This window comes from Pyxicephalus adspersus, chromosome 3 (assembly GCF_032062135.1).
Source record: "Pyxicephalus adspersus chromosome 3, UCB_Pads_2.0, whole genome shotgun sequence".
Classification (NCBI taxonomy): domain Eukaryota; kingdom Metazoa; phylum Chordata; class Amphibia; order Anura; family Pyxicephalidae; genus Pyxicephalus; species Pyxicephalus adspersus.
The window spans coordinates 45,258,704-45,278,874 of NC_092860.1; the positions used below are offsets into that span (position 1 = coordinate 45,258,704).

At 39.1% G+C, this 20,171-nt stretch overlaps 1 protein-coding gene across 3 annotated transcripts in view; it reads left to right on the plus strand.

Annotated features, from left to right (window-relative positions):
- The first annotated feature begins 6,848 nt into the window (after window positions 1–6,848).
- The window catches only part of ACO1 (aconitase 1), a 39,037-nt gene continuing 25,714 nt past the window's right edge, over window positions 6,849–20,171 (plus strand). For 2 of the 3 annotated variants that reach the window (XM_072404413.1, XM_072404415.1), the window contains exon 1: window positions 6,849–6,975. The gene's annotated coding sequence lies outside the window, so the exon portion shown is untranslated. Of the gene's footprint in view, window positions 6,976–14,805; window positions 14,941–20,171 lie in introns of those variants that run through there. The other variant, XM_072404414.1, reaches the window with a different exon arrangement.

Here is a 20,171-nt window from a genome sequence, read left to right on the forward strand (position 1 = left end):
CAGGATCAGATATCTGGAGCTGTCTCGGTGAGTACTTTTTTAATTTACCGGTATGTATGCTTTTATTTTCTTTTTCTCCTAGGTCTTATTTTCGGGGTAGGTCTTATATTAGGGCAGGTTTACAAAATAGTGCTAGGTCTTACTTTCGGGGTAGGTCTTATTTTCGGGGAAACACGGTAGGATTCAATGCAACTCTCTCTATGTACTAACAGCACATGCCATGTGCACTGTCAATGGAAACAAATATAACAATATCCCTGTTAAAATTTCCTGGATTCTCAAGGCTGTTGCTGAACCATCTGGATCCAGGCTGGTGAGTGGTTTGACCTGAGCAAGCTTATTATGTGGTTTTAATATGTTCACAGAATTCACATATGATCGGTTTCAAAAACTCTCAGTTTTGGTTACAGAACCCTAGACCCCATTTATTAATGCATGTTTTATGCAGATTATATTGACTCGAGTTTTGTAAAAATCATTGTGACTATGCCAGAGTCTGCCTACCCACACAGTGGTCTTTAATAGGGATTGCAGCCTTTAGGCCTTTTGTTTCATTGTAGTCACTTTAGATATTTAAAATCCTAATTCAAGGTTTTAAATCAGGGATGCCGACTGGATGTATTATTAGGATTTGTTCCTGAAGTGTCATTGTTCAGTGTAACACAGATCACACAAACTTTAGTCTTTATGGGTACCGGTTAACATGTTTGATGGCAACTAAGGTAATCTTCATGGTAATATATAATCATTCGCTTAAGAGTAATTACCCTCAGCACTTTCAAAAGTGGGCAGAGATAGCAGTTTACTTAAAAGTAGTAATTTTTGTTCCTTTTATTATTAATTCCTTTCTTTTATTATCATATTTCTTTTCGTCTGGAATATCTAAGTATAATTTTTGGATACTGCAATGTAAAAATATTTTTTACCAGGGAAATTAATAATAATATTATTAAACAGGATTTATATAGCGCCAACATAATATGCAGCGCTGTACATTGAATATGGGGTTGCAAATGACACAAATGATACAAAAAACGACCCCGCTCAGAAGAACTTACAATCTAGGAGGTGGGGAAAGTATCACACAATAGGAGGGGGGATTTTAAATAGTGGTAAGTAGTGAGGGTTTTAGAGACAGAAGAAGATGGGTAGGCAAGAGTGAAAAGATGGGTTATGAGGGCCAAATAGGACGAGGGAGACCATTCCATAGAGTAGGGGCAGCTCTATAAAAGTCCTGGAGCTGTGCGTGTAATGAGGTTATGAGTGAGGAAGTCATTAGTAGGTCATTGGAGGAACGAAGAGAGTGGCTAGGCGAGTATTTTTCCTCCAGGTCAGAAAAGTAAGTGGGACAAGAACTGTGCAGGCATTTTAAGGCAAAGCACAGGAGCTTGAATTTGATTATATGGTGAAATGGAAGCCAATGAAGAGACTTACAAAGAGATACAGCGGAAGAGGAGCAGTGGGAAGGATGGATGAGTCTGGCTGCAGCATTTATAATAGATTGAAGAGGAGAGAGTCGGGTTAGTGGAATACCAGAGAGGAGGAGGTTACAGTAGTCCAGATGAGAGATGATAAGAGCGTGTACAAGGAGTTTGGTGGTCTCTGGGGACATGTAGTGGTGGATTTTGGAGATCTTGTGCAGGGGAAAGTGGCAGGACCTGGAAAAGTTTTGAATGTGGGGTTATGTGAAATACCTTCAGAAGCTTCAGGACTCAGTCCAGCGTCTACAAAATTTTGGTTGATCCTCTCTTTGTGTTTAGTGTTTGGCTGTATGATGACCATGTTCTAAACAGGTCTCTTTGCAAAATACTTCTGTCTCTAGTATTTGCAAGTGGAAGTGCTACAGAAGTGGGATGCCTTAAATTTCCCTAAACATGGACATTTGTCTCATCATTCAGACAAGAATGTCTCACAGTTGATGGTTCAAGTGGTCAAGGAAGTCCTGTTAAGTGGTAAGTGGTCAAGGAAGTCCTGTTACAAATGAACGTGTGCAAAGAGGGGATTCTGTTTGCAGGGATACTGTCACTTTGCCCTGCATGGACAAGGTGATGGTGTATTTCTCAGGGTAAGGGCCTCTGCAACATTTTAATTCAAAGGGACATGGGGAGGGGGGTCATGTGCACTAATTGAAAAATACAATGGTATGGTATTGGTGTGTTGTAATGCACTTTATTGCACAGTGTGTTAGATGACATTCACAATGAATGGCAACACACACAGAGCTGAACAAGTCTGAATTGGGTCTCTGTCCAAAGAATGGGTTTCCTCAGTGTGGAAGCAAGAAGAATGCATAGGTCAAAGGACATTAGATCAAGTGGACAGGTTTTGATTTAAGAAATGAATGAAGTAAAGACACAAATTATGTCAGCACTTAGGCTGCATCAATAGATCATCTATCTTGCCATTTACTTTTGGGACAACTGAACTTATTAAGCTCAGTGTTTCTCAACTAGGGTTCCTCCAGAGGTTGCTAGGGGTTCCATGACCAATGAGCAGTTTGTGCCTCTCAGGTCATTCCAATGAACTTTTGGCTATCTGTAAGAGTGACATTCTTCCCACTGGCCAGCAATGTAGGATGAATTGTTCCCACAAACCACCCTATTATATTGTGTGCTGTGAATATAGTCATTATCCCTGAAAACCTGAATTTTATTTCAAGGGTTCCCTCATCTTTAAAAGCATGAGAAACACTTAATTAGCTAGATTTTCACATGCTTGTGTGTGGAGATACAAAAAGCATATGGGCTTGAGGTCAGGGTTTGAAAGGGTGAACAACCCAGCCATAAATGGTAAAGTCTGCATGTAACCACTAGGTGGCACCATAGGATTAAACATTGATATATAGGTTTATACAATATGCAGACCTTTTATATTAATACAGTTTATAACTGTATATTTATTGAGCAGAGCCCACTGTCCAACTTCTGGGCCCACCCCAGCATTTATTGCAGTGGTAATAAAAGATATGAACACTGCATCAAAGAAAGGACTTGCTTGTATTTGCAAGGCAGTCCATGGTCTGCCCCAATGCTGCCTTTTTTTCTAATTTTGTGAAAATGCAATTTTTAGGCTTTTTTTAGACTTTTCACATAAATGCAACTTAAAAGACATGCAGAAAATGAATGCACAACTGCATCTATTTTTTTTTCTAGGTCAGTGACTCAGAAAGCATTTTATTCCATAAATCAATAGAACATTCGGGTTACAGAATAAAAGAGGTAGCAACCTATGCATTTGTTCAGCACATATTTCTTGGTATTAACTTTTTCAAGTGCACTTTTATAAACCAGTTGCTGAGTGAATAGGTCTGTCTTTATAATAATCACATTCCATTGTACATGCCAAATATTATCCACCCTACAATATACAAAAAATGTAAATGACAAATGAAAATAATGAATCAGCAGAAATATGAGCCTTTTATTGGGGTTTAAAACTACATTTTCTAACTGAGAAACCATAAATATTGTGTAACCAACATAGATATTCAAGCACCATAAATCAAACACAATTGACTATTTTAATCATGTGAACGTTAACCAATAGCTGACTTTAGAATTCATACAGAACTGATACCTTAAGCCATGTAGATGACTGTTAACAGACAAAGAGGGTCACAATACACCCAGTAAGGATAAAACATGACCCTGAAGTGTGTGTGTGTGCAGAAATATTGCAGCTTGTAGTTAGAGATAAAACTGATACAAGCACAAACTGATATCTCTGATTACTTCATGAATGGATATTGACTTTCCTGCCATAATGTCAGTAACCCAATAAGATGCACACCCTTTCAGCTTCTCCACAGCAACTCTAGGCAGTCTTCACCCTGAAAGAAATAAGAACAGCAGACCAGTAAAAAATTGTAACTTTTTATAAACTCAAGAGTGTGGCTTTAAAATAAAATTGAAAGCGGTATGAATACCTGTCAATCCCGGCTTACCTTGCTTTTGCTGGAACTGAGTGAACTTCTGCATGCTTGTTATGTCATCCTAGCCTGGCCAATCAAGACAGCTGAACATTGCAAGGAGAAAGAGAAGAAAAAAGAAGACTGTGACACTCTGCGACAGTACGAGGACAGGCGAGTATAGCAGGGTTCCATATTAACTTACTAAAAAACAAAAAAAACCCTTTGTAATCCCCTGAATCCATTGTCAGGTGATACCTCAGTCCTGGATTTTGGATCCTTCCTTGGGTGTCCATGTTACTGTCTGCTGTACAGTGGCGAGGTCCTCAGAGGATTCAGAAAAGAGTCTACTGGCAAGGTCTGGACAGTAAATTTATTACAATTATCGATAACCCCGAACTTTTTTGAAAATACAGTGAGAAAAGTTCGGGTTTATCCATCACTTACCTGGTCCCGCTGCGATCCAGCGTCGATCTCCAGCGTCGGGTGCCCTCTCCGGGAAGAAGAAGCCGGCCGGCTTCTTCTCCCTCCGTGCGTGTACGTCGGCGCGTACGATGACGTCGGCGTGTGTGCGGGAAATTCAAATTGAAAGTCATTCAAACACATTTTGTATTGGATTGAATACAAACTCCTGTATCCAATCCAATACAAAATAATTCAAAATAAATACAAAGTATGTAATTGGTAAATTCAAACTCTTATTTTGTATTGGATTGGATACAGAAGTTTGTATTCAATCCAATACAAAATGAGAGTTTGAATTTTGTTCTCATTTTGTATTGAATTGAATACAAAGTCCTGTATCCAATCCAATACAAAATAATACAAAAAATATTTATGTGGTTTTGTCTATAGGTATGTGACGTTGGACGGTTGGACACTAGGGAGGTGTTTTAGAAAAATATATTACTATACATTATACCGAATTATCGCATTTTCAGTATTTTTCATTTATTTATGTATTCTTGTTTAACCCCCTAACCGCTAAGCCCGTAATTTCTCACACTAAATATTTTTGCTCTTTTGGTTAAGCCCGTATTTTTTCGCCTACACTAAAATCCCCACTTACCTGGTCCCGCTGTGCTAATCCAGCGTCGGTTCCGTGTTCCAGCGTTGGGTCCATGTTCCAGCGTCGTCCTCCAGCGTCGGGTGTCCCTCTCCTTAAAAGAAAAAGCCGGCCGGCTTAGAGGAGAAAGCCAGCTGGCTTTCTTTTCTAAGCCAGCCGGCTTCCTCTCCCTCCTCTCCCTGTCCCTGTCCCTATCCCTGTGCCTGTCCAGCGTCGATCGCTGGACAAAAAAAAAAAAAAAATACTCACCTTCTCCCTCCGCTCCTCTGGACACGTCCTTCCTCTTCGGTGTCCAGCCGGCGAGTGCAGAGACGATCACGGGGTTTCCCGGTGACGTCGCTGCGTGCGTCGGTGCGGGAGGGAGGCGGGGCGGCAAATTCAAAATTTTGCATTGAGTTCCTTTGTATTGAACTCAATACAAAAAAGCTGTATTGAGTTCAATACAAAGAAATCCTTATATAATATATATATAATTGTATTATATATATATTATATAAGCTACTGTACATTACATTTTACACTTTTTTTTTTTTAACTTTTTTTAGTTTTTTTTAAAGATTTTTTTTTTTTATGTTTTTTTTATGTTTTATAAAAAAAAATTTAATTATTAAATTTATAAAATTTTGGACATATTTTGGTGAGTTATGCGGTAATTCGGTGAATTAGAGCCTACAATCCAAAATAAATTTCCATGCAAAAAATGTAACACTTTTTGCATGGAAGTTTGGAAAGAATTAGAATACCCGGCATTTGCGTACGCGTCCCTCGGCGATTCCTGATGATGCGCGTGCGTGCGCCAGTCGATGAGGGTCGTAGCGGAAAATTCAAATTTTTTGTATTGGATTTAATACAAAGTCCTGTATCCAATCCAATACAAAATAATAGAAAATATATTTATGTGGTTTTGTCTATAGGTATGTGACGGACACTAGGGAGGTGTTTTAGAAAAATATATTACTATACATTATACCGAATTATCGCATTTTCAGTATTTTTCATTTATTTATGTGTTCTTTTTTAAGCTGATTTTTGTGTTTTTCCTTTAATTTTATTAAAAGTAATTTTTTTTTTTTTTACATGATTGTGTGTTTCAAACATTTTTTATATTCATGATATCTACTAGAACCCTGTTCAGACATATTTCTGTAAGTTACAGGCCTACAATTTAAAAAACAAAATATCATGAAAAACAGTGTACCGCTTTTGGAACAGAAATCTAGACATCAGTGTAACGCCCAGGAGGTTAAGTAGACACAAGTCTGAAAAGTAACAAAAACAAGCACATAGGGGATAGTAATTATAATTAAATTATTTGTACATAATATAATTTATGTTTTTCATTTTTTATAAGGGTAACATCTAAAACCATTTAGTGCAGGCGCTCCAGTGTAGTCAGTCCAGCATTCCTGCAATGTGAGGATGCAGAAGGCCCACAAATTGTAGAAAGAACTGTGCCTGAGGCTTGGGGAACAAGGGGCATTAAAGTGCAGATAAATCTTGCAGTATTAGTGGGGGAGGTGTAACACATTGTAGGTGTAATGTCATTTTCCATCTTTATTACTGCTATGTATACTAGAAAGCCAAGGTGTTATGAAGTAGAACTAACGTTGGCCATTTTATTACTGGAGACTGTAAGTACATCTCAGAAGAGTCACCGCTAACCAAGCCTCTATTCATCGCCAACCATTCCCTTCACCAGCCCGTTCCCGGGGCTCTGACAGGATTCAGAGCCCTATAATAGATATTACTCCGCCCCCATAGTCCTGACTACCAATCAGAGCGAAGTGGGCGTGTCCCTCTGCGTTCAGCAGCGGTGAAGGGCTTAGAGAGAGAGTATGTTTGCGAGTCTTGAAGAAACAAAACTTTATTAGCTATTGAACAAACAAGCACTTCCTTTCTGTGTCCTAATCATGTGTTCTCCTCCTCCTCCAGCTGCTGGGAGGGCGCAGGTCAGGTGCGGGGACATAGCCGTGTAGAAGAGTGCTGCAGTCACCACTGGCAGGTGAGGAGAACAATTCATTTTTACATTTACTAGAATGATACGTTTCCTATATGACGAGTCATTGCAATGCCATTACTTGTGTGTTAGATACCATTTATTGATGAATGACGAGGCCTCAGCTCTGTACACACTGTTGCTGCACCCTCTGGGCCCATTGTATGTGACAGCTCCAGGGTACACTTGTCACATTGCAATGCTCCAGGTTACTGATAGTTGCTGTTATATTGTATGTATTCCTAACATGTTCTAGGGGAAGGCTTGTGATTGTCATGTACACATAATATTCAGATTAGATTGTAAGCTCTTCGGGGCAGGGTCCTCTTTCCTCCTGTGTTCATCTGTCATTTGCAACCCCTATTTATTGTACAGTGCTGCGTAATATGTTGGCGCTATATAAATCCTGTTTATTAATAATAAATATGGTTCGCATGATATAAACATGCCAGTACTGGATAACAATACTCAGGTGACCGGCAGGTTTTCACAACTTTGTAGAAAGTTTAATAATAATAGGATTACACATCATCCAATGAATTAATTGGGATAGAAATCAGCCCATGAGGTTCTGCCTACGGTAAATTTATCCTGAAGAATGATCATGTTGTGAACATAGGCTGAAGAATGATCATAGTATAAATCTCTAGAACTTTTCTGCTGCATAACTGATTTCACTTTGGCTATGTACAGATCCATGGTTTGTGTGAATATTATTGAGCTGTTTTACCAAATAAACAATTTGTATTGAAGTGAATAGATCTGTTCATTATCCTTCATTTGACAGGCGGGAGGCGTTTTATTGGACACACAATGCATCGTCCAGGGGTGGTTTGCTGATTCCATAGTTTTGAACTAAAAACACCCATATAAGAATTTGTAAATGGCAGAAAAATCAGGTGTTTCTTCTTCAAAATCATCTTGGCTGCCTAACTGTATGTAGTAGGCTTCCTGGAGCAATAAACGCTGCTGTTGTTTACTTCTAGTCTGAGCATAGAATTAGTTCTCTTGTCACAGGATAAATAACCTATGGACTACACAGCAGGCACCATGGGATGCCTGGCATGTCTTCACCTGTAACCTCACTGCAACCACTATGACCCTGGACCACAGCCCAAGTACTTCCCATTATGGGGTACACCTGCTTCCTCCACTACTCACTGCATGGTGTCTGATCTATTGTGCACAAATTTTGCCCTATGCTAACATTTTACAACATGGTGCCTATGTAAATCCTACAGAATAATGATGCCCCATTGGACAAAATCTAATACCATAATAATGCTGAGCAATAACTTTGTTATGTGAAAAAATACCAAATGGGTAGTAAAATAGATCTTCACAGGTCAGAGAAAGAGGAAGAGAAAACAATGTGGAGTTTGTGGGAAATTTTTATAGCTAGATCAGGGTTTTTTTTTTTTTTTTTTTTTTGTGTCATCATTGTAACTCTGTACAAACAACAGTATTACCTTTATGAAGTTTAAAACCTTTGTTTTAAGACTTAAAAATTTGGTTGGTGTTTAGCAAGAGTAGAAGCCAATCAGAAGTCTTCTTCTGTGAAATCATTCAGTAAAGGGCAAGTATATTCTTATAAAAACTAAAACTTTGTCAGGACTTTGGTTGCTTGATGTTCCCGCCTCCAGTACCTCCAAGGTTCAGGCACTGGTTGGTACAAAGTAGTACAGAGAAGGGGTTGCTTTGTTGTGTAAGGAAAGGTCAATGGCATTAGGGTCCACAAGCTGTATTGTGAACTTTTCTCCAAAAATGTTGTTTATAGAATAGATGAACTTTTCATTTACATGTTACAATAAATGCTTTATACATGTAGATCAGATTTTCTGGATAAATCATACTGGAGACATTTTACAATTCAGCAACCCATGCAGTTATATCTGCACTGCATATGTCACTCTTCTGGATAATTTGTGCTGTCACAGCACGAGCTTTGTATATTTATATAAATCACATTCTGTGTATATATATATATATATATATATATATATATATATATATATATATATATATACACACACTGAGTATGACACAGAAGTGACTAAAGTTAATGAGACATTGAATCGCAGAACATTGCACAGTCATTGCATTACAAGACTATAGTAACAGGAAAGCTACAGCTCACCTGTCATAGGAGAATGACGTGCTGCACAAGAAAAAGAACTGCTAATCTGTACAAAGGTATCTCAGAAATTGAACCCTGACACCGAGCCTGAACTGACATGGCTGCCCAGCACTGCTCACCTCAGACTGCCCTCTCTGCCTCCCTCCCCACTCTTACACTCCCCAGCATCCCTATAAACGTGCAGCCGCCTGCTGGTAAACGGCAGGGAGAGGTAAGGCAGGGCTCTGCGATCGACTCGGGTTGCCTTTGCCATCGACTGGTAGATTGCGATCGACATTTTGGGCCCCTCGGGCATACTCAGAAGGAGCCTTTTCTTTATTGGACGAAAAAAATTGCAGATCTTTTGCATGCGCAGTGAGATGAGCAATCTTTTTTCCTATCTACATTAATGGATCTCACACCTGCGTGGTGTGGGATGGGGTCACGCAGGAAGATGAACCCAGAAGAAGCCCTGAGCTTCCTCCGGGCCGAAGACAGATACTGGGACGACGTGGGACCCAAATGAAGAAACCTCCCGAAAGGATCTGCGGAATAAAAAGGTAAGTATGTGTTTTTGTTTTTTGTTTATTTTGGGTTTGGTTCTGCTTTAAGGTGAGAGGGAGAGGTGACCAGGCCAAATAGTCCAGTTAGGTTACTAACTTTATGTATATTGTATATATTTAGTTGTTTTCGCATCCATTTGGGGAATGAAGTTGTCTTTTTTTTTTTTTTTTTTAATAAAAACTCTAGAGGGAATTAAAAAAAAAACAATAGGCCCATGGTTTGGTTATATTCAGTTTTATTGGTGGACTTACAACATTTTAAGATGGCTTCCCAGTACTCTTACTAATATGCAAAGTCAGTAACTACTCTCTTCTCTTTATTTTAAACCATTATCTCTAGCAGCCGACATTTGCCCTGCAAAAGCAGTGCCACCTGACTATCACATACTAGGACAGAGGTGTATTTGACATGTGCCCTGTGAAATACATCCTGGCTTTACTTTCCATAAAGTACAGAGTCAATATGGCAGCATCCAATAGGAAAAAAACTGCTTTGGAGACACAATCGAATAATTTTTGTTTGCTGACTGTGTGCCATTAGTTATTTATGAGCTAAAAAGGTCATAGTTGGCAGCATTTTCTGTAAACTTTGGAAAAGGAAAGCCTTTATTTATTGGTTATGTGTGTGGCAGTAGGTTTTATTTTAGGCAAGCTGCTTCCTGAGATTTGGCCAGTTATGCAATAAACTAATTTCAATATTTTCTGTGTAATTAAAAAATAATTTGTGCAAACCTCATCAACACATTAGGTCAGCCTTTACCAACAATTTTACCATGAGAGAGCCCTTGAAACAACATTCAGGTTTTAGGAAACCCCTTCTATAATTACTAAATCCACAGCTTTTAGTACATTAGTGTGCTGGTTAGTAGGAAGAATTCCTCCTACTTTGCTGGCTGGTAAAAATAACTTACATGTTATGGCATGTATACAGATACATAGTGATTATTGGGGTCAGTGGTAAATGACCCAAGAGGTCCAAATTGCTCATGGCTCAAGAAAACCCTAGCAACCTCCTGGAGGAACTCTGGTTGAGAAACACCCTGCTATACTTGCTATATCCACAGCTCACTGGTCAGTAGGAGGAATGCCTCTTACATTGCTAGCCAGTGAGAAGAATGTCATCCTTTCAGAGCCAAAAAGATCATTGTGTCACTTAAATTTACCTGAGAGGTCCCAATCGCTCATTGCTCAAGGAACCTCTAGCAACCTCTTGATAAGCCCTAGAGTTCCACAGAGTCCTGGTTAATTAAGAACAATTTTGTAAAATAAGGTGTCGTACCATTATAATATTTGCCCAAATGTCTTCTGAATCTCCTTTAGGATTCACATAGGTATAGTTCTACCTTTCTGCTTTTTCTCTGGCTTTCTTTGCTAAGCATAATTTGCACTAAAGAGATCAAGAACCTCCAAGGGCTGCAGTATCTCTTAACCTTTAGACTTTACTCTGAGAGGTAGTTACTGTTTAGAGCATGTTTGCCAAATGTCAACATAATTAAGACCGTTTGTCATATTTTTAATTCTTTGCAAACAGTATGATGAATTTCATAAGTTGAGCTGGTTAAGATAATGTCATTGATAGGTAATGTTTTTTTTACTAATTGGATTAAATCACAGTCACAAAAAAAATGCATTTCAGTAATGGTTTCAGGCTGGCAATAAATGACAAATAACAGGTTTGCTTCCGGTTATTGTAACCACTCTGTCTATTCTGCCACAGTTTTATTCCATATAATGCGGGGAACTAGGAATCAAACTGGACAGTGCCACCCCAATGTCTTGTTTTGCATCAATTGTTGAGACAGTTCTTTACCCTGACCTGGAACAAGCTTTGTTACCTCTAGTGTCTTCCTCCAGCAGGCATCATTTTGTGAATCCTTTCCTTCCTTTCTAATGCATTGAGTATTTCCCTTAAAAATCCTTCAGTGACTGAGTTAATTTTTTGGCGGTGTTTGTCATTTGCTGCTAGAGAGTAAAGCACTATAGCAGGGCTTTGCATCATGGTGGTTGCCTTACCAATAAATAGGCTGTGGCTTCCAGCATGCAGAAAACTTGCCCTGGCACCTGGTTGTGTGTTGACCTAATTAAAAAGCAGAGGAGACTTTAAACATAATTTTTGGCGCAGTTTCTAACCTTCCACAGGGCCAATATCACTCCGAAGTTACAGATATTTTTTTTTTGTACTTCCAAAACTACAGCCTGTAATAGGTATACATTGTACCGCAAATTTAAAGTTAGATGGTACTGTGCAAGATCATCTGCTTATCAGCATAAAGCTGCTTATAAGCATAAAGCTGCGTACACACGTCAGATTTTTATCGCCCGATAATCGGCATCGGCCAAATATCGGGCGAAAATCTGCCGTGTGTACAGTCGGTGTTGTCCATCGTCCGAACGACCGTCCTGCTTGATCCACGGATGATGGACGACAACCGATCCTAATGAAAGGGAAGGGGGAGAGCGCGCAGCAGGGTGCCGCTCCGTCGCTCTCCCCCTCCCCTCTTTATAGAGCATGAACGGTGCTGTATGTAGAGCACCGTTCATGCATCGTGCAGTCCCTTGTCGTTGGAAAGGATCGTGAAAGATCCTTTCCAAAGACAAAAATTGCACGTGTGTACGCAGCTTTAGTGTGGTGTAAATGCCTGCTGGACTGAATTGGAATTATTTGTTGTGTGTTTACAATGTTCAGTTATTGGCAAAATAAATTGTGTAGGTGACCCCAGGTCTTTATATATGTGTCAGTGATACGTGTTTCCTGCTGAGTAGATCAATAAAATGTTTATGTTCTTAACTATTTTTTTCATTGCTATTAGCTAATAAAAGACTTAAATGAGAAATTGACGGATTGAATAAATGGGTTCTTCCTTTCGAAACAAACATTTGGGTAAAGGTGTTTCAATCATTCTCAGTGACAGTAAAGCTGCGTACACACTTCCAATTTTTATCGTTCAAAATGAACGACGAACGATCGATTGGGCAAAAATCGTTTGTAAAAAAAGTAACCAACGACGCCGACGAACGAGGAAAGTCGTTGGAAATGAACGACCGGACCGGCGGATCGGATTGGACGAAGATCGTTGACCATCGTTCGTGTGTACGATCGTTCATTGATCGTCCATGGTCTGAGCATGCGTGATGAACGAACGTTCCTGTGGTGCACGTAACTTCCTGTATCGTTCAAACGATCGCATCTATTGTGTGTACAATATCTACGAACGATCGTGTCGTTATCTGTATGTACAGGATCGGTGCTATACGATCGTTCGCAGATATCGTGCAGGATCGTTCGTCGTTCGTTTACCAACGATAATAATTGGAAGTGTGTACGTAGCTTAACTTTGTTAAGTAATAGGTTTCACCTCTTGCACAGAATATCAGGTTGTGCGTAATTTGAGTTCTCATGCATCAACTGCTTTAAAGCAGAACTAGACCTAAAATTAAAATAAAATGTTTTTTATTGAAAAAAGACAGGCAATGTCCCTTCTGAAGTAAAACAAACAAAACTGTGGGCAATCTTTTCTATAATGTACACTGTATGCACAGGATGATGCCCGCATAACTAGCTTCTGGAAATGAATGAACTTTTATGCACAGGTGTTGCAGTTACATCATTCTGGGCTGGCCATGCACGATGGCTAGAGATCCCAAACTCAGAAGAGCAGAGGATGAAGATAGGAGAGGTAAGTTTAGTGAAAAAAATTGCAAGCATGCAGGTTATATTTATTTTATTCCAAAAGATCCATAACCTGTCCCTTTTGCAAGAAACACCTGCCTGCTTGCAATGTTTTTATTCTAACCTTAGTCCCACTTTAAATCTTCTATCCACTTTAATGTCTAAAATGGTTCACAAGCTCCTGATCTGTTTAAGGTTCACTTAAAGAGTAGAGCATGTTCGCTTTGCAAAGAGGAATTTTTTCATTGCTCAGTAAATACCCAAACAGGTACAAGAAAAAAAATCTCCTATTCACCTTAGTGGAAAATGTCCACCCTGAAAACTAGTTTTGACATGTGCAGCTGCCATTGAACTGACTGTGTTGGCGAACAGACGGAGAAGTGATGTCACTTCTTTGGTTGTCACAGTTCTCAAGCTCAATGACAATGAGTGTCGTCTCAGGGTAGATCACTGAAAGGCTTTCTGTACAATGAAGTGCAGGGTATTTTACCACTGCTGAGCAGAAAGGAGCAGTAAGGAAGTGCTAGTAACTTTTACCATACAGGGTGCAGGGGGTCCCTTTCCAGAGTTATGGCTACCAAGGCTATGCTGCAGGCCTCGTCTGAGTCTGACATGTGTACAGAGGCAGTCCAACGTCGTTCATGGATCCATCTCCTGGCGTATCCATTAATGACAGAAGACGAATGACCACAAGGGAATTGAGGGGAGGAGAACGCAGCAGGGTGCCGCTTACTCGTTTTCTCCCCCCCCCCCCCCCCCACTGCACTGTATGTACAGCGCTTATTCATTCCTCTTTCAGTCGTTTGTTTTTTCCATACACAATCTAGCGTGTGTAAGCCTTTACCCTACAAGTTCTATGCTGCAGGCCTCGTCTGAGTCTGACATGTGTACAGAGGCAGTCCAACGTCGTTCATGGATCCATCTCCTGGCGTATCCATTAATGACAGATGGACAATGACCACAAGACAATTGAATGGAGTAGAACACAGCGGGGTGCCTCTTACTCGTCCTCCCCTCTCCATAGAACAGAACTGCACTGTATGTACAGCGCTTATTCATTCCTCTTTCAGTCGTTTGTTTTTTCCATACACAATCTAGCGTGTGTAAGCCTTTACCCTACAAGTTTGAGGTGAGATTTAAAAAAAAAAAATATTGAGTATTTAGCTAATTACATTATCTTATGGCACATTTCTTTTTAAGTAACTGTTTTACCTTTCATTTAATATTTGTCAGAGAGACCCGATTGAATGGAAGAATAAGCACAAAATATATTTCATATTTTTTTTGGCAAGTTATCTTGTAAAGGCTGCTGGAGATGTGTATGGAGCATACATAGTATGTCTTAGTGGGAGGGCCTCCTGGGAATGGCTGAAGATCAGTGTGCATTGGATAAGCATCTCGCTCACCCCTCCTTGTGCGTTGCAGAGCCAGTCATGTTTTACCTTTCAGTGAGTGCTGTGTATGGAGAGACATGTGGTGAGAGGGTGGAGTTCAGTATGACTTGTCAGCCTTCACACTCATAGAATTGTACAGAGGCTGACTTCCCCCGCTGCACTACCTCCTCACCTCCCTGGCTTCCCTGTCCTTATCAATGTAGTGGCAAGACTGACTAGCTCTCTGTTGTGAGTATAAAACCACCTCTACCCTTGTTCCTGCTGACCACGTGAAAATCATCTGACTCATTCTTAACCATAAACTTTATTGTGCAAGAAAATCATGACATGGCAATGTATCTTTATTATATTTTCAATATTGACTTTACAATTAACTCTGACCTATCCTTGTGTATGCTGACATCTTATTTCACTGCTTAGAAATGTTTTTGGTTTTTGAACGTTACTATGTGTGTATGACTAATTTTACAAAAGCCTTGATCACCTTTTTGCCCACATAATATACTAATAATTATATAAAGGCTTTTGCATGACTTTTCTCTGTATGGTAATATACTAGCTTGTGGCTTTGTTCTGCTTTATCTACGTTGACAGTACAGTTCAGGTATGTTACACTATGAAAATGCTGCTTGCATTTGGTAGTAAAAATCCAGCATATTTGAAAGAATTTATACGTTTAAGTGTCCACAGAGAAGGGTAAAACACTCCATGTGAATTGGCACTCACTAGTTAAATGTGTTCTGTGTGTAGAATAAACATAGGCTTACAGAGGTGGACATTTGTGTAGGTGGGATCCAACCAGACATGACAATGAATTGCCTATTCCTTAACCTTTTACATAGAGTTTGTTTGGCTGTATAAATAATTGAACAGAGAAATAAGATGCAATCGGACAACTTATAGTTCTGGCTTGTTTTATGAAAAAAAAATAGTGAAAATGAATAGGTCTGAAAGAATTGCTCCTGCTATGCACATGTCCAATGTTTCTCAACCAGGATTTCTCCAGAGGGGTTCCTTGAGCAAAGAGCAATTTGTGACTCTCAGGTCAGTTACCACTGACAACAGTGATCTTTTGGCTATTTTGTAAGGATGACATTGTTTCCACTGGCCAGCAATAATAAAGGCATTCTTCGTACCCATGTTATTTCATGGGTTCCCACATGTTAAAAAGTTTGAGAAATGCTGCATTAGACTTTTGTCTGCTTTGCCCAAATAAGCACACCCTAGTGACAGTCATTTTCCTATTTCTGTAATCAGCTTTGTGGTGCTTTTCTTATTCTGTAAACTGTCCTTGGTGACATTTATTACATGCCTGAGGCAAACCTAGTGCCTAATCTGTTTCTAGGACAGCACCTTGTCACCATATTTGATGTTCTCATAAACCTGTATAAGCTGCTAATTAGGTGTTAATAAGTTAGTGTCATTCTTCATTTGCTTTTCTTTTTTTACGGTTTTATTAGGACTGTTTCATGTAGTATTTTGTAAGCAAAAAAATGTGGCATTGTTACATTTCCCTGTGTGGATGGTGCCTAGGGTGCCTGCAAGGAAAGTAAAGTGCAAAATTGTGACTATATATTGTAGTTTTGTACTGCTGGCTACAAAATTTACCCAGTGTCCTTCTCCTCCTCCTGTATCACTGTCTCTATCTGTCTGTCACTTGCAACCCCTATTTAATGTACAGCGCTGCGTAATATGTTTGTGCTATATAAATATTATTATTTTTTTATTTGCTTGTACAAGAAGGCAGTGCAGTGTGAATTTTGCTTTCATCAAATCCTGTCTTGACACGTATTGTTTGCAGATTTCCAACCCAGTGTTCTCCCCAGCCCCTTTTAGCTGGGCGCACCACCCGACACTTTTTAGTAACCCACTGGCTGTTTTTGGCTGATTACTGATGAACTGGGTCATAATAGAGGGGCTGCCACCCACCTACAATTTCCTCCCACCCAGCTTAAAATATTTTCTGGTTTGAGCACTGCAACCTATTGTCAGCTTGTTCCCTTTTCTCTGTAGAATTCAAAAGTATGCCTGGTATGATGTACAGATCAGACCCCTGACTGTCAAACATAACCTATGTCTTTCTTTACTGAGTCATTGAGTAAGTTATTGACCCAGCACAAGCTGCAGTCAGTTAGATACCAACTTCAAAGTCTTCAGTAGCAGCTTCTATACTTTTTCCCTAACACTTTCAATTACTGCATTTAGTAAACTTTGTTTTCAGACTGTGTAACTCTAGTACAGTGTTTCTCAACTACAAGGGTGGTTAGTGAAACTAGAGTTTCTCCAGGGATTGCTAGGTGTTCCTTGGGCAATGAGCTATTTGTGCCTCTCAGGTCAGTTTATGTGACATCAATGATCTTTTTGACTTTCTGTAAGGATGCCATTCTTCCCACTGGCCACCATGTTAATATACTGTGAGCCATGGATATAGTAATTATAGCAAGGGTTCCCTAAGACCTAAAAGTTATTTCAGGGGTTCACCTATGTTAAAAAGGTCTAGAAAGTCTGGTCTAATCTGCTGCTGGCAACGTTCCATCAGCTACACTGACCAAAATGTAACCATCACCTTCCATGATAGATGTCTTGTTATTGAGTTCTAATTGCTGATGAAAGAGCTTTGATTAAGTAAAGCCTTGGTGGTCTGGGAAGTTAGAAGGCAATGTTCTATTTAGGTCAAGTTGGTTTATTTTAAGTGATGATACAACTGTATTACAACCATAATGCAGCTTACAAAAAGAACTGCTACTCATAAATAAGTTATATGTTTTATTTATTGAATGTTCTGTAAAGCGCACATTGTGTTTGTGTTTTAGACCCTGGGGGGATATCGGGGAGTACAATAATGTCTGGTTCTTCTGGTTACAATTTGGTTCCTTAGGCCTGGTCTACACGGACGTTTTTAAAAACAAATCTAAACGTTCCTATTGCATTTTTATTCGTTTTTATACCCTTTTATTATGCGTTTTAAAGCTTGCCTTTAAAATGCTGGAAAATTCAGCGTTTTACTGCGTTTTTTCGCGTTTTAAACGTGTTTGTTTTTAGTGCTTGAAAACGCGGGAAAACATCTTATTGAAGTCAATGGAAGTATTTACCCGCGCTTACCGCGTTTTTGGGCGTTTTCGAGCTTTAACCCAGCATTTTCATTTTTTAAACGTTGCAAGCAACAATTAAGATATAGCTTATAAATGTGCCTCAAGGAAACTTCGCATTGGAATGCATGGGGATTTCAAACCAAGGTTTTAACAGCATCAGGTTTAACGCTGGGGAAACAGTCCTGGTAGACTAAGCCTTAGCAATTCACTGTAAAGTTGCTATTATGTTGTTGCTTTGTGGTAGGTTTAGGTATTTCGTCAAGTGATAAGGAATTATGTTCTTGGCTAGTAGGATGTTAGCAACATGTTATTATTAGCTGGTTCTTAAATCACAAAAACAAATGGTGACAAAATGCAATTCTGAGTTTATCTATTTTTACCTGTTAATATAGATGTTTCTGCTGGCTGCTTTCAGGGACTTTCTTCTTATAGTGTACTTTGCGGTCTTGTAGAGTACTGGTGTTATAAAGGACCTGACAGGCAATTAGCAATGACTTTATAGGGCTGCTTCTATACTGTCTTTTAGAAGAGTATATGGACTGTGTTTTTGCTGTTTTTGATATAGAAGATTTCATTTTCAAGATTTCATCAGACTTTTGTTACTTTTTTTCCTAAGGGTGATTATTTATTGTATTAAAAAATAAAAATGAAAATGTGTTTCCTAAATAAATGCACCAATAAATGAGACTGGCTCAAAGCACACATGGATATAAGGAAATTTTACTGAATAATCCCACAGGCCATGGTCATTAAGCTTTAGGGCGTCAGGCTTCTTTCCTCTAAGAACAGAACAATGCCCAGTACATCCAGGTATAAAGGTGTTTGTGACTGTCGCCCTCCCAAAGACTGATTGGCCACATAGGCCCCCAGCTCTGTTACATGGGACATGGAAGATTGTGTTAACAATGATTGTTATAGTCTCTTTCTCCACAACAAGGAATTAAAAAACATCTGTGAGGAGGTTATTTGTAGGTCCACTTGTCAGTAAACTAAATTTCTAAAGTGTTTGAAAATGTATTTTAACTGCAGTCAGAATTTATATGAAATCACATTGCATTTGCCCAGTTGATACAAGTGCAAGGGCTTATCACATTTATCTAATTTCATACTGCAAAACCCACGCATTCTAAGCAGAAATTCTATTCTTTCCTATGTAACTGGTTTGCACCCCTGGGCTTTAGTTACTTAAGTTTGCATGTGCTTATCCACGCTCACTGCAGTACACATGGAACAATATGAATCCAGAAATTTTAATCAGCCAGGCATCCAGAAAATTGGGAGGTTGACAATGACACCCCATGTATTTACTTTGTGTTTGTTATTCTTTATAACACTTATATTACACCTGTTGCATTAGGAGTTATGTGTCTGGATACAGAAAACTGATTTGGGTCACCTCTGTGCTGCTCCAGATCTTGTTAAATCCATGTTTGTAGTTTTGGGGCCTGGCCAGAGGAAACACTATTGCATATAAACCATTTTTTTTAAAACTAAGAATAAATTTGTGAGTTACTTTTAAACATTTCACAATGTTTTTGATGTATTTGTAGTCAAGGTTTTAAAAAGTAATACCAGGAATGGATCTTTGGAAACCTTGGAGGGAAGGTGTCTTAAAGCAAATGCAGTCAGTACCTATATAGGTTTTGAAAATACTTTTATATACCAGATATATATATATTCACTTAATAGAGAATTACAGGTAGTGCCTAGTCGCCCCTCTGTGTAATTCTCCATTGATTTTGTCTGGTGCCTTTTATTGGAGCCTCACCTTTTATATTGCTGGCCAAGTTCAGCACTGGGCTGATATTTGCTGTGGAAGAAGGAAAGGGGAAGGGTGTTATATTTGTGCTGAGTCACTGACCATGGGCTGCTTTTGTCATTTGTGTTATTTTCCAGGAACATGGTTACACATCTGCCTGGCACTTGTGTGTTATTTTCACCAGCAATGTTTTAGAAAGTGCTGACTGTGGAAAAGCAATAGGGGAGGGAGCTTCTGAAATACTAGGTGAAGTGTGACCGCACTAAAAACTGTACATGTTGACTGTACATAAGCACCATTGTATCCGATCAGTATTATCTCAGAAAAGAAAGCAGAAGTCCCCTCATTGTTTTTAAGGTAAGGTTGATATTAGAAAGACAAGCTGATATGTTAGTGCCATTTCTAAATACAAATCTACTTAAAGCTGCATTGAGAATATGTCAAATACATTAAGGAGAAATGTGGCCTCCCATTAGGATTGAGAAAAAACACTGCTGTTCCCATTTAAAAGTGTAATTTAAATTATTCTTAAAAATCCCACTGCAAAGTAATACAAATACTTGTTGATACTGTCTTTGAAGTACAATAAATGCATCTTTCTGTGACAA